General features: G+C 41.0%; 2 long non-coding RNA genes across 5 annotated transcripts in view; one reads left to right on the top strand and one right to left on the bottom strand.

Moving 5' to 3' along the window:
• LOC121395424 overlaps nt 1–3887 on the top strand; it is a 24181-nt gene extending 20294 nt beyond the window's left edge. For both annotated transcript variants that reach the window (XR_005962470.1, XR_005962471.1), the window contains one exon: nt 3308–3887. This is a non-coding gene — a long non-coding RNA (uncharacterized LOC121395424). The remainder of the gene's footprint in view (nt 1–3307) is intronic.
• Nucleotides 1–14266, bottom strand: part of LOC121395425 — a 19546-nt gene extending 5280 nt beyond the window's left edge. The window contains exons 1-4 of one of the 3 annotated variants that reach the window (XR_005962473.1): nt 13757–14266; nt 8222–8377; nt 7568–7692; nt 4018–4338 (exon numbers count right to left, since the gene is read on the bottom strand). This is a non-coding gene — a long non-coding RNA (uncharacterized LOC121395425). Of the gene's footprint in view, nt 1–4017; nt 4339–6269; nt 7693–8221; nt 8378–13756 lie in introns of those variants that run through there. The other 2 variants (XR_005962474.1, XR_005962472.1) reach the window with 2 other exon arrangements.

The raw sequence follows: 14266 nt of genomic DNA, 5'->3' as shown, positions 1-14266 counted from the left end.
TAAATGATATAACATATATATATGGTCACTATTACACAGGGGTTCAACGACTTGCACATGTGCTATAAGTTCTGGGTCATTTGAGATCACTAAATCCAGAATAGCATTTTTCTGGTAGGCTCCTCAACAACCTGTGCCATAAAATTGTCATGCAACAAGTTTATAAATTTGTTCCCATTAAAGGGGACCTGCCACCCTAAGAAATAATTTCAAATTCTTTTCTATCATGTTAGTTGAGCAAAATAAACTTTACTTACACGGTATTTATTATTTCAATTTTGTTTCCTTCTGTTTTGGAATTATACAATCACAGCAAGCAGGCAGCTGCCATTTTGTGGACATGGTTATTAAGGGAAATTGTGTATCACCCCAAAATCTTGTGTATGAACCAGAATGAGGGACCTAATGTCCATGTGCAGTGCCCTACACAATTATAGAGCCTGCGGAGGGAAGGGGGAATGTGAGGAGAGCTGTGACATCTAGGAAGTGCTGAATGGAAAGTGAATTGACTGCCCCTCCTCTATGCCACAGGCATAGAGGCGGGGCAGGTAATATTTGATTAACAGTTTAGTTATTTAAACACCTTTATAACAGGTATGGATGTTTTAATGTAAAAAAATTTTGGGGTTCCATATTTAATTTGGAAAGGACTTTCATTATGCAGTTTTTTATGTATAGGTGACAGGTCCACTTTAACTGATGTGGCAGTACTGTTGCTCCAGTCAATATCTGGGTAATTAAAATCTCCCATTATCATTACTTTACCCAAACTAGCAGCCTTCTCTATTTGCATGAGGAGCTTCGCCGCCGCCTCCTCCTCCTCACTTACATTAGGGGGTCTATAGCATACGTCTACAATTAATTTGCTGGACTCTTTACAATTGGTGAAGAACTCCACCCATAAGACTTCTGCCCCCTCATTTTCTAACATAACCTCCTTTATATAAGCTTTTAAATCCTGCCTAAAAAACAGACATACCCCTCCTCCTTTTCTATTGCCTCTGTCCCTCCGAAACAAAGTATAGCCACTGATATTTACTGCCCAGTCATGCGACTCATTCAGCCATGTTTTGGCCACACCAATCACATCATATTTTCCCTCCAGCGTCAGCACCTCCAGCTCTCCCATTTTACAAGTCAGACTCCTTGCATTTGCAAACATACATTTAATACTGGTACCATATTGAACATATGACATGTGGTCCTCCCTATCCTTAACAGTATCCCCAGCCAAATCTCCTCCCCCATTTTCCCTTTCTTTGCCCACTATCTCATCTAACCTGTCTTCCACTGAATCTTTTACTGAACCCTCCCCCCCCACACCTAGTTTAAAATCTCCTCCAACTCTCTAGCCATATTCTCTCCCAAAACAGCTGCACCATCATCATTGAGCCCATCCCTAGCAAAGAGCCTGTAGCCAACTGAGAAATCAGTCCAGTTCTCCAGAAACCCAAAACCCTCCTCCCTACACCAATCTCTCAGCCACGCATTAATCTCCCTACGCTCCCGCTGTCTCCTTAGCGTTGCTCTTGGCTCAGGTAATATCTCTGAGAAAATTACCTTGGAAGTCGTCGCCCTCAACTTTACACCTAGTTTTTTAAAATCGTTCTTGAGGACTTCACCACCTCCTCTAACTTTGTCATTGGTACCTATGTTTACCAAGACCGCTGGGTCTTCCCCAGCCCCTCCCAATAATCTGAATCCCCTATAACTATAACCTGCCTTTCCTTCCTTGCACTCCCCCCACCACCCGTATTAGAGACACTGCCTCCCAGGGTGCTCGGAGAGTCAGTCTGCTCCATACATGCCAGTTCCTCCCCAGCATCTTCAGCCAAAATGGCGAATTTGCTGTTTCGGACAAGCTGTGGACCAGCCCCCCTACCCTTCTGTCCCCTACTTCCCCTGCTGACTGTCACAAACCTTCCTCCCTTATTAGCCCTTCTCCTCCCCCCACTCCACTAGCCCCTGCCAGTGGTTGCTCTGCGAGCCTCCTTTCCTCCACCTCGTTTGCCGCTGCTCTCAGTGCTGCAAGTTCACACCTTAGAGTCTGCAGTTCAGATTCCAAGATGAAAACCCACCAACATCTCTCACATGTAAATACTGCATGGAACTGCTGCTCCAATACCACAGACAAGACACACACTGAGTAATACCAGCAAACCCACTTGCACTCATATTTACACTGGGTACTTACAGTCTCCCAAATGCAATTCCTCACAAACTCCTTTTCGGTTTTAAACGCCTTAAGGTTTTTAACACTACTTAACACTTACACATGCAACACTCGCTTAGCAGCTCCCACACTCGCTTTGAATTGACAAGGTTAAGGTTTCAACCAGAGCACACAAAGCATGATCAGAATTTACCTGATTAACCCCTCCCCCTTAATTAGAAGAAAGAGGGAAAAAAATGCTGTTTGCTACCAGCAGTAAAATAACCCCTTATTAACTTTTTTTTGCTCCCCTTAGAACTCTAAAGCTAAAACACAAAAAGAAAATAAATGCACTTAATGTATCTACAAGTTTACCCCAAACAGAGGAAACAAAAAGCTATTTGTCTCAGTAAGATACACTCAGACTCAGGGCACACAGCAGTCAGTTTTATTGTTGGTTTAGCTTTCAAAGTAGCAACTTCCTTTTAATATATAACATGCCTTATGGAAACAAGTTTATTGGATTAACAGAAAATATGCAATATGCATCATAACAAAATGAGACAGGTGCATACATTTGGGCACACCAACAGAGATATTACATCAATACTTAGTTGAGCCTCCTTTTGCAAATGTAACAGCCTCTAGACACCTCCTATAGCCTTTGATGAGTGTCTGGATTCTGGATTGCGGTATTTTTGACCATTCGTCCATACAAAATCTCTCCAGTTCAGTTAAATTTGATGGCTGCCGAGCATGGACAGCCTGCTTCAAATCATCCCATATATTCAAGTCGGGGACTGTGACGGCCATTCCAGAATCCACCAAAAAATAGAACACAAGAAGATAGGCGCTGAGGCAGGACTGCTAAATCATCAGTGTTTATTTGCCAACACTACATGTTTCGAACCATAGAAGGCTCTTTGTCAAGTGTGGAGACAATCAGTGCATCATTACTTAAAAGGTGTTAGACAGGAAGTGACACAATATAATGGAAACGAACTTTCCAATTATTAACCCAATTATTATTGTACTGGATTAAGAAACTAAACACTATGAATCCAAAAGGCTTGAATGAGTCTTGGAGCGTAAAAAGTTTCTTATAAAAAGTTCTTTATAAACGGTCCTAATATGTGCATTACTCTTCTTTTCCAGATATTGATCAGTATTAATAGCCAAGATATGTTTGAAAACTTCTAATGGTAACGTATGGGCTCAATAAATTTGTTAAACATATATATAATAAACCAATGGCATTTAAGGCCTAGTAATTTTTCGTACTAATGGAACTCTGTTGTTAAGAATTTGTGATGAAAAGAGGGCTTGGTAGGCTTTTTTAGGCAGTACTAAACCTGGATAATAAATTGTTTTTTATTCCCTATGATATTTTTATCTTCACAGTCACTGTTTTTCCTACTTCCACCTTAAAGACTTATCGCAAAAAGTAAAGACACACAACAGACACCATTGAAACGCTTCAAAAGACTTTATTTGTACCAAACAAAAATCTGTATTGGACATTGTCACGCTTCAGTATGTTTTTCTAAATAATTTTTTCACTAATCTTTTAGGCAAGGGTTAATAATTGGAAAGTTCGTTTCCATTATATTGTGTCACTTCCTGTCTAACACCTTTTAAGTAATGATGCACTGATTGTCTCCACACTTGACAAAGAGCCTTCTATGGTTCGAAACATGTAGTGTTGGCAAATAAACACTGATGATTTAGCAGTTAATCCTGCCTCAGCGCCTATCTTCTTGTGTTCTATTTTTTGGTGGATTACTTATTTGCACCTACGGCGGAGGTGCCTCACAAGAAGACTGGGCAATACTATTTAAAGACTTTTCGGTATCCAGTCAACCTTGATTGCTGGGCCATTCCAGAATATTGTACTTCTCCCTCTACATAAATGCCTATGTATATTTCAAACTGTGTTTTGGGTCATTGTGTTGGAATATCCAACCCCTGTGTAACTTCAGTCCCTGAACTAGCCACACAGCCCCACAGCATGATGGAACCTCCACCAAATTTGACAGTAGGTAGCAGGTGTATGATTTTCTTATTTGTGTGATGCAAAGCCATGTGATTATTGCTGATTAGGTTCGGTCAGGCTCTTGGATTCCGCCAAATCCAAATCCTGCTGAAAAAAGCCGAATCACAAACTGAATCCTGGGTTCGGTGCATACCTAAAACAAGACCCATTGCTGTTAAGTACTAGTGGCTACTTTTTGTAACAATGAACTACGGTATTACTGTAAGAGCATGTCTAAGTATGCTTTATCTTATCAAGATATGAAATTGCTGTAGGCAATATGGAGTTCCTACTTAATCCATTTTTTAAGTTAACTTTTACAGACCTATTGTATATAAAGCAAATTTTCGATTCATTTTGTAAGCCTATGATTAAGGGAAGGTGTTCCCAAAACGCGTAAGGCCTATGTATTTCCACATTGCCCAGTAATAAAAAGCCTGTTTTTAATCGGAGTGCCGTTCATCTGTTGGTGTATACATTTGTGGCAGTGGGGACACTGCGGACTGAGCACCCGACCTCAAAGGGAAGCAGCGAAGTGGTGGTGAGTTGGAGCGGTCCTAATTGGTGTTGTTAACTTTTACAGGCAGACATGTGGTTGCCTATGTATATACAATTTCATAAAATAATTAAAGCTATGGCACTTATTGTAAAACACTTTATGTCTAATTTATTCATTGTCTTTAGCAAACATATTGCACACGCGGGTCCTTCACTTCTGAGAATAGAGCTTCCTCTGCTATATAAACTTGCAATATCGTACAGTCGGTGTAGGACTGGGGCTCCAAGGGCCCACCAGAGAACCTGATATCAAGGGCACAGCAGTCGAAGCCTAAAAAATTTTCTTCTTGCAGATAAAAAACACTGGTACCTCCATATTAGAGAGTTTCATCCTTCAATTGTAATGGCTTAATATTGCCAATAAAATACTGTTTTTCCCTCATGTCCCTACAGGCAGCGCATAACGAGAGAGAAGCTCTCTTCACCTGTTGGTAGGATTGGCCCACACCAATTAGAAGTGGCTCCTTCCCTATAAAACTCCCAGCAACCCCAAGCTCTTCAGTGTTTTTCCTACCTAGGAAGGAATCCCACACCAAGTACAACAGGAAGATTAAAGCTAGTCTCCAGGGCGCAAGACTCTGTCTATGCCCCTTGAAATTAAGGTGACATGATTGTCAGGCAGTGAGGGACTGGCTAAAATATACCCAGCTACAAAGTGCACCAGCTTGTTTGAGGGTGTCGCCCCACCTGCTGTTTTCCCTCACTGCAAAGTCCCTCTCAGCAGGTCTCAGGCTGTGGAGGAGTAATGGAACAGCTGGTTTGCCACATGTTTTTTTGACGCGAAAATTGACGCATGAACATCAAAAAATTGGAGCGAAAGTGGACGCATCCACGTCACTTCCATTTTAGTGCTATTTTTGACGCGACATCATTGCGCACACTCTGCTCCTGGATACAACAGAGCTGGGTCCGTGCATGCTGTCCTGCTTCTCCACTGGTAAGACTCTGCCACTTTATGTAACTAAGACTGTATTATTCAGCAAAGTATGGAGTAATTATATTGTTCTAGATAAGGCTTACCGTACACCAGAGCAGGGTGACTCTGATAAGGCAAAAAGTTAAAGGAAACCTGTCACTTTTTTGCTGACAGTAGGACTGTAATTATCAGTGTCGGACTGGCCAGACCCCTCTCCCGACAAGTTTGTTTGAAAAAAAAAAAAGATTTCTATAAGCGCTGCGCTGCTCCATCTGCGCATGCGCGCAGCGGCATTCATACAGATCCCTGAGCGGCGCCTTTCAAGCAGGAGCGCCGAGCCGCGCCGTCACGCAGGCGCGCAGTGCGCATCACAGTAGGGGGGTGGGGGGGTCAGGGGGCCCTGGACAGTAGTCCCGGTGGGCCCCGGGCCCCCCAGTCCGACCCTGGTAATTATTAATTATAAATACTCACATACCAGCATCTTTTTGTTCAATAAATGTAACTATGCAGTGTTTTCAAAGAGTGCACGAGACTCTACCAGTCCGATTTTCTGAAAGTCGTCACGCAAAGCCTCAAGGGAAAAACTATAAATCTCGTGAGATTTCACCTCCCGCACGGACTCGTGCTGTATTCGGCGTGCAGGACAGACTGAAGCATACTTAGTTTATTTATGTTAGAGCTCTCTGTTAGTGACTGTTCACCTTGATTTAATGGTCAGTCTTTTGTGAAACATGTGCCTGTGATGTGCATTTCTGTGTGTATCTCTGTGTGTCCCTGAGTCTGTGTTTGAGTGTGTATCCCTGAGTCTGTGAGTGTGTGTATCCCTGAGTCTGTGAATGTGTGTGTGTCTGAGTGTGTGCCTGAGTCTGAGTTTGTGTGTGTGAGTTCTGTTGACCTGCCTTAAAGGTGCAACTCCATAAGTAACCAACCCCCCACATGCAGTCACAGGCAAATGAAAATAAGAAAATATATACGTTTTCATTAACTGAAGATTCTGCCTTCCACTGGTTTGAGGGATCATCTGATGATTATTTAGAAAAGGCTTGATGAGGCTTGATTCTGCATTATTTCAGGTCTTACACTATATTTGGTTTTGGGAATAAATACCTACATTTCTCCTCTCATTTTCCAGCTGCTCCTAGTTATTATTAATATTCGTAGTTGGACAGCTACCAGTAGTCACTTTAGCTACAATACAAGTGCTACTGTCTCACTTCATAATATACCTGCAGAAAAAATGTACACAACACAACAAAACATAAGCACTAATTTATGTCTTATTTGTGCTGAGGCATATATTGATCAACCAAAAGAATGCTCTTTAAAGTGGGCATTCTCGCCATAGCCCTACATTTTTCTATCAAAGAGTATACTCTATGACTAGGCATGCATGAGATTTGGCAGTTTGGCTCAGCCCACACACAAAACACAAAGGGGTCCTGTTTCAAGATGGCAGCGCCTATGAAACACTTTTTACATATAGGATATTTTCTGATCTGTTTCGGATATAGACAAAAACAGCTGACTAAAGGGTTTAAATAAGGAGGGAAAGCTATATATTACTCATGTCTCAAGGTGACAGGTCCTCTTTAAGACAAGCCAAGATCAAATGACATGCCTTCAGAAAGTAGCAAAAAAGAGCACATGAAGGATTTAAAGAAACAGCACCCTGTAAATTGTGCAGGCTGTGATGGAGTGTTTATTTCTTTGGAAAATTAAAAACTATGCAAACCTTGTGCTGATAACTTTAAAATACCTGTGCCTTCCACATGAAGGATTTAAAGAAACAGCACCCTGTAAATTGTGCAGGCTGTGATGGAGTGTTTATTTCTTTGGAAAATGAAAAACTATGCAAATCTTGTGCTGATAAAATTAAAATACCTGTGCCTTCCATGCAAGATTTTGTTACCTGGATGAAAGGAGGTATGCAAGAGATCTTTGATTCTTTAAGCATTCACATAATCAGGGGACATCCTCTGAAGTGGAGTCAGTGTTTGAGGACGTTTCTTCAGAGGGTTCAGCAGATGAAGGTCCCTGTAAAAGGAAAATGTCATCAGAATCAGAGTAAGGTGAATTACCTGAAACCGAGGGCTTTTTTCCTATTGAGGAAATCAAACCTTTTCTATTGGCAGTCATAGACACCATGGGCATGGAGGAATCAACAGAACCGCCTAAGAAGACTAGTAACCTTTTTGCAGGAATCCATAAAAAAAAGCTTTACTTTGCTTTAGACTTTGCTATATCTGAAAGAATAAGAAACCACTGGTCAACCCTTGACAGGAAATTATCCTTCTCTAAAAGATTTGAATCCCGCTTTCCCTTTGACTCAAAGGACTCAAAAAACGGGGATGCCCAGATGGGGGGGCCACACTACCCCTGGAAGATAGCTCAGGGTTAAATGAGCCAATGGACAGAAAGGCTGAAGGCATATCTAGCAGCTGCAACCTCATTCAAACCAGCAATTGCAGCCGCCTCAGTTGCCAGATCCCTAAAAGTATGGCTCAATCAATTACAAAAAGGATTGAAAAGGGAACTTCAAAAGAATGTCTCCTGGAAGACTTACCAATACTTTCATTAGCCAGATTTTCTTACAGATGCAGCATAAACCAATATTGATTTTCTTGCTAGAACTACTTCTTATTCTACTTTGGCCCGCGGAGCTCTGTGGATGAAGCCTTGGGCAGCAGACATTGCTTCCAAAAATAGTCTTCTTAATATGCTGTTTGAAGGGGAAAAGTTATTTGGGTCAGAATTAGATCTACTTGGAAAGAAATCAGATGACAGATGAGTCAGAGGTCTTCCACGGGATAGAAAACAAGAGAAACAATTTTTTCGCACACAATGTTCATCAAATAAAATGAGACAACAAGGAAGAGGCATCAGATGCAGTAGGTATAAATTTTCCTCTTACATGGGAAAACAACAGAGGCAGAGGACGTTCTGGCTATAACCAAAGACCATTTTTGTCCTGACGCCTAGGCGTCCTAGACAGCCGCCTACCCCTAGTTCTGGCCCTGATCCCTGCCGTGAGCACTAACCATCTTTTTTTTGGTGTGCTATTAATGTGGACATGGTCTTGCGGTAACATGGGTGTGGTTTAAAGTGGGTGTGGTCTAAAAACAGGGAGTGGCTAACATTGGCTTCCATTATCGGCCCTGCACCATGTAGATTAGAAAAAATCCAGCCCTCTGTACCATATAAATTGGGCCAGCACTGATCTAAGCAATCAGCATTTGCCAAAGCAATTATCAATTCAGACCTCCCTTAACTCATTTTACATAATGCTATAATGGTAACCAGGGTGGCAGCTTCTAAAAAGAAATTGCAATGCCACTGATACAGATCGACTATAGAAGATCACACAGAGAATAATGTGCTTATCCACAGAAGCCCTGGTGGGTAACTTTCTCATATTAAGAAAGGTGTCAACATGATTTCAAGATCCAACCAAATGTGTATACTTCCAGAAAAATATGCACAAGGGATCAGCGCCTGTGGCAACAGAAATAAGGAACTCGCATAGCGTAATACGTTCGATGTAAATGGTATATATCACCATGTGCTTTTAATTAGCTTACTCTATGTGTGTTCCCCCTTTTTTTGGTTTAGGTTATTCTATAAGTGCTCCCATTTCCCTTATACACAACTGGTTAAAGGGAACAGGTGCTGGGGGGGGTGCAAATTAAAAACAACTTTAAAAGCCAATTTAAAAGCAGAGTCCTTCGGTGCAGCGATGGGTGAATACAGTTTTCAACACAACACCTCCACCGTTTGGTAAAATTGCCTACTTACAAACCACTCTCGTGGTCAAGCGTATTCATTAACTCCTCCCGAGTGGTCTTAGCTTGACTTTGTATCCTCCATAGACTCCAGGGGAAGGATAGAAAACAGCGGGACTGGAGGGGTGGAGATACCTTTTCAATTAATGCAAGCTGCCAAGGCTTTGATTCCAAGGAACTGGAAGAATAAGGATGCCCCGATATATATTAACTGGTTAAAATCTTTGCAAAGTCCTTTCCCTTTGGGGAAGCATAAACAGCCGCTTCCAATGGCCACACTCAGCTCCCAGCTCTCCTCAGTGTGTGTGTCTGAAAGCTTGAGACACACACTGAGGAGAGCTGGGAGCTGAGTGTGGCCATTGGAAGCGGCTGTTTATGCTTCCCCAAAGGGAAAGGACTTTGCAAAGATTTTAACCAGTTAATATATATCGGGGCATCCTTATTCTTCCAGTTCCTTGGAATCAAAGCCTTGGCAGCTTGCATTAATTGAAAAGGTTCTCCTAACAATATCTCCACCCCTCCAGTCCCGCTGTTTTCTATCCTTCCCCTGGAGTCTATGGAGGATACAAAGTCAAGCTAAGACCACTTGGGAGGAGTTAATGAATACGCTTGACCACGAGAGTGGTTTGTAAGTAGGCAATTTTACCAAACGGTGGAGGTGTTGTGTTGAAAACTGTATTCACCCATCGCTGCACCGAAGGACTCTGCTTTTAAATTGGCTTTTAAAGTTGTTTTTAATTTGCACCCCCCCCAGCACCTGTTCCCTTTAAGCAGTTGTGTATAAGGGAAATGGGAGCACTTATAGAAGAACCTAAACCAAAAAAAGGGGGAACACACATAGAGTAAGCTAATTAAAAGCACATGGTGATATATACCATTTACATCGAACGTATTACGCCATGCGAGTTCCTTATTTCTGTTGCCACAGGCGCTGATCCCTTGTGCATATTTTTCTGGAAGTATACACATTTGGTTGGATTTTTTTATCTACAGTGGAGAGACTGTGAGGTGATCGGCAAGAAATAATTTAAGAGACTGACATTTTTTTATTGATTGTGTGTTTTAAACAATTGATTCTTTATTGTAATGATTTCAAGATATATATCGATAAAGGTATGGGACCTGTTATCCAGAATGTTCGGGACCTGAGGTTTTCCGGATAATGGATCTTTCCATAATTTGGATCATCATAACATAAATCGCAAAACAGCTTCATACACTCCAGATCAGGAAGCAGATGATAATTAAAATTGATTTTATTAATTGATTAAAACCAAGGCCTTCATACCTTAAGACTACTAGAAAATAATTTATTCCAATTAAAGGGATATTTCACGTTCAGGTGAAATTTTAGTATGTTATAGAATGGCCAATTCTAAGCAACTTTTTAATTGGTCTTCATTAAGTTTTTTTTTATAGTTTATGAATTATTTGCCTTCTTCTGACTCTTTCTAGCTTTCAAAAGGGGGTCCCTGACCCCATCTAAAAAAAAGTGCTCTGTAAAGCTACAAATTTATTATTGCTACTTTTTATTACTCATGTTTCTGTTCCGACTCTCCCCTATTAATATTTCATATTCTCATTCAAATCAATGCATGGTTGCTAAGGTAATTTGTACCCTAGCAACCAGATTGCTGACTGCAAACTAGAGAGCTGCTGAAGAAAAAACTAAATAACTTAAAAAACACAAATAATAAAAAATGAAAACCAATAGCAAATTGTCTCAAAATATCGCTCCCTACATCATACTAAAACTTTACTCAAAGGTGAACAACCCCTTTAAAGGAATTGTTCAGTGTAAAAATAAAAACTTGGTAAATAGATAGGCAGTGCAAAATAAAAACTGTTTCTAATATAGTTAGTTAGCCAAAAATGTAATATATAAAGGCTGGAATGATTTGATGTATAACATGTCAGTCAGAACACTACTGCTTTTCAGCTCTCTTGGTTTACACTGACTGGTTACCCTTGTTACCAGGCAGTAACCAATCAGAGACTTGAGGGGGGCCACATGGGTCATATCTATTGCTTTTGAATCTGAGCTGAATGCTGAGGATCAATTGCAAACTCACTGAACAGAAATGTCCCATGTGGCCCCCCTTCAAGTCGCTGACTAACTCAGAGTTATAGAGCTGAAAAGCAGGAAGTTGGATTCTGGCTGTTTTATTAGATATGTGTTCACTCCAGCCTTTATATATTACATTTTTGGCTAACTAACTATATTAGAAACATTTTTTATTTTGCATAGACTATCTATTTACACAGTTTTTATTTTCACACTGAACTATTCCTTTAAGATTAAGAATATCTTAGTTTGCATCAAGTGCAATGTACTGTTTTATTATTACAGAGAAAAAGGAAAATCGAATAATTCACATTTTTAAAAACTAAATCTATGGGAGGCAGCCTTTCCGTAATACAGAGCTTTTTAGGTAAAGGGTTTCTGGATAACTGATCCCATACCCGTATAATATAATTCGATGTAATACATATATAATAACATATGTTGATAACATTAATTATAATTAATTGTTGTTTATTATTAATACTAACATCATCACAATAATATAATACAGGTATAAATTAATATTTTATTATTAACATGGGTTAGCATCTTCTGAGATACCATTAACACTGCAATTCAGGTATGTGGAATGAAGGGTTTGAATATATATAAGGGATAAATTTCAACCTGCGCTAAAATGGACACTGGAAGTGTGATGTGTACTGATGGCATTTAGAAAATGTACTTGTGCTAAAAATTGCTCCTTACACTAACATGAACTTTTGGGAGTGCCAGTGCGCCCAACCCAGTCTGCTCTGATAATGCGCAAGTGCATGCAGTGGTGCCAAGGAACTCTTGAATTAATACGACCATGAACATAGCTGTAATTCTAGGGTTCCCCTGGCAGGATGCGTCAATACCGCAATTGACTGGCAGCAAGATGATCATACATTTGTATGTTTATTAACGATGCACACGTTGGCATGCTGTAACTTACACCATCTCCGCTCTGCATATGTTGGCTGCAAGCTCCATCTTATTCTCAAATGCAAAAAGTAATTTACTAGCATTTTTGAGAAACGCAATTACAGCAGACAAACACTGCATTGTGTACTATATTTGTAAGTGAGCCTTCCCTCTCGAGCACATTGAAGATCCCTACGTGCTCCAGCACCTGGCATATTAGTCTTCAGTTGGGTTCTTTAGGGACACAAGTAAGTCAGGGATAAATAGCTGAGGTGCCTAAACTCCATAATGGCAGCAATTATTGACTTGGCACAAGGTAGAATCTAATAATACTTTAGATTGTAAGCTCCTCTGAGTAGAACCCTTGGATTCCATTTTTATTCTGTAGTCTTTGTTATAGATTAATGAAAGTGCTGCATAACTTGATGGCGCTCAGGGCCGGACTGGGGGTAGAAAGCAGCCCGGGCAAAAAAAAATCCAAGCAGCCCACATGTAAACACTCTTGTACACATCCACTCATATATTGGGGTAAAAATATTTTATGCAAAAAATTATGCGCATAAAAAGCTGCCTTTCTCACTTAAGTGTAATTCATGTAAAATATGTTAAAGATTCTGCAGTCTTGTGCCCCTCAGTGGTCACAGAACAACCCCTCAGTGACTTCTAACATCCTTATCATTTACAGTAGGGGGTACATTATCCCTTATAATACATGAGTGATACTCAGAGTTCCCTGTATAACTCAGCCTGCAGCCCTGTGCCTTTACAGTATATGGTTACAGAACAACCCCTCAGTGACTTCTTATATCCTTATTATTTACAGTAGGGGCTACATTATTCCTTATAATACATGAGTGATACTCCCGAGTTCCCTGTATAACTCAGCCTGCAGCCTTGTGTCTTTATATGGTCACAGAACAACCCCTCAGTGACTTCTAATATCCTTATCATTTACAGTAGGGGGTACATTATCCCTTATAATACATGAGTGATACTCAGAGTTCCCTGTATAACTCAGCCTGCAGCCTTGTGCCTTTATATGGTCACAGAACAACCCCTCAGTGACTTCTAATATCCTTATCATTTACAGTAGGGGGTACATTATCCCTTATAATACATGAGTGATACTCAGAGTTCCCTGTATAACTCAGACTGCAGCCCTGTGCCTTTACAGTATATGGTTACAGAACAACCCCTCAGTGACTTCTAATATCCCTATATTACAGTAAAGCAACATTAGCACTATAGTGTAATTTTTAATTAATGGAATTAAATGCAATGTCTCAAATGACCCCGCCTCACAAAACGCAAAAATCATCATGCCAGTAGCTTGCTATTAATCCCTCACCTCGGCACCTGTAGTACCCACATAGCTTGTTCCCGTAGCGCTTATTGCTCACCCTCCATCCTGGCCGTTGCTCTTGCTTCAGGGAGTTACTTGGCTTGTGTCCGGGGTGAAGGGGGACAGTCACCGGTAGGATCTGCCGGAACAGGGCCTTGCTGTGCAGTTGGTAAAAGCCTGAGCTAAACAGAATCTGTTACCCCTACCTCCAAGCAACATTTGACGGGGTAGGCAGGAGGCAAAAGACACAAGTCCCCAGAAAAAGTGGGGCCAGGCAGCACACATTGGGGTAATTTATATATAATGAGGAGTGAAGCCCTGGTTTTCTCGTGTACTGTTTGTATCCTGGGCTGAACTAGAAGTTTATAGGTGTTTATGAGTCATTAGCAGGGCACTGAGCACCTGGTGACTCTGCAATGCGGAGGTGGACCTGGGCCATTCAGGACTTCCCCCCCTTCAGAACAGGACAGGACTCTCACCCCTTCAGGACAGGACCCCCCCCCCTTCAGAACAGGA

The sequence above is a fragment of the Xenopus laevis genome, chromosome 7L (genome assembly GCF_017654675.1).
Source record: "Xenopus laevis strain J_2021 chromosome 7L, Xenopus_laevis_v10.1, whole genome shotgun sequence".
Lineage (NCBI taxonomy): Eukaryota > Metazoa > Chordata > Amphibia > Anura > Pipidae > Xenopus > Xenopus laevis.
The sequence above is the reverse complement of the archived record's forward strand: the minus strand, read 5'-3'. Positions and strand labels throughout refer to the sequence as shown.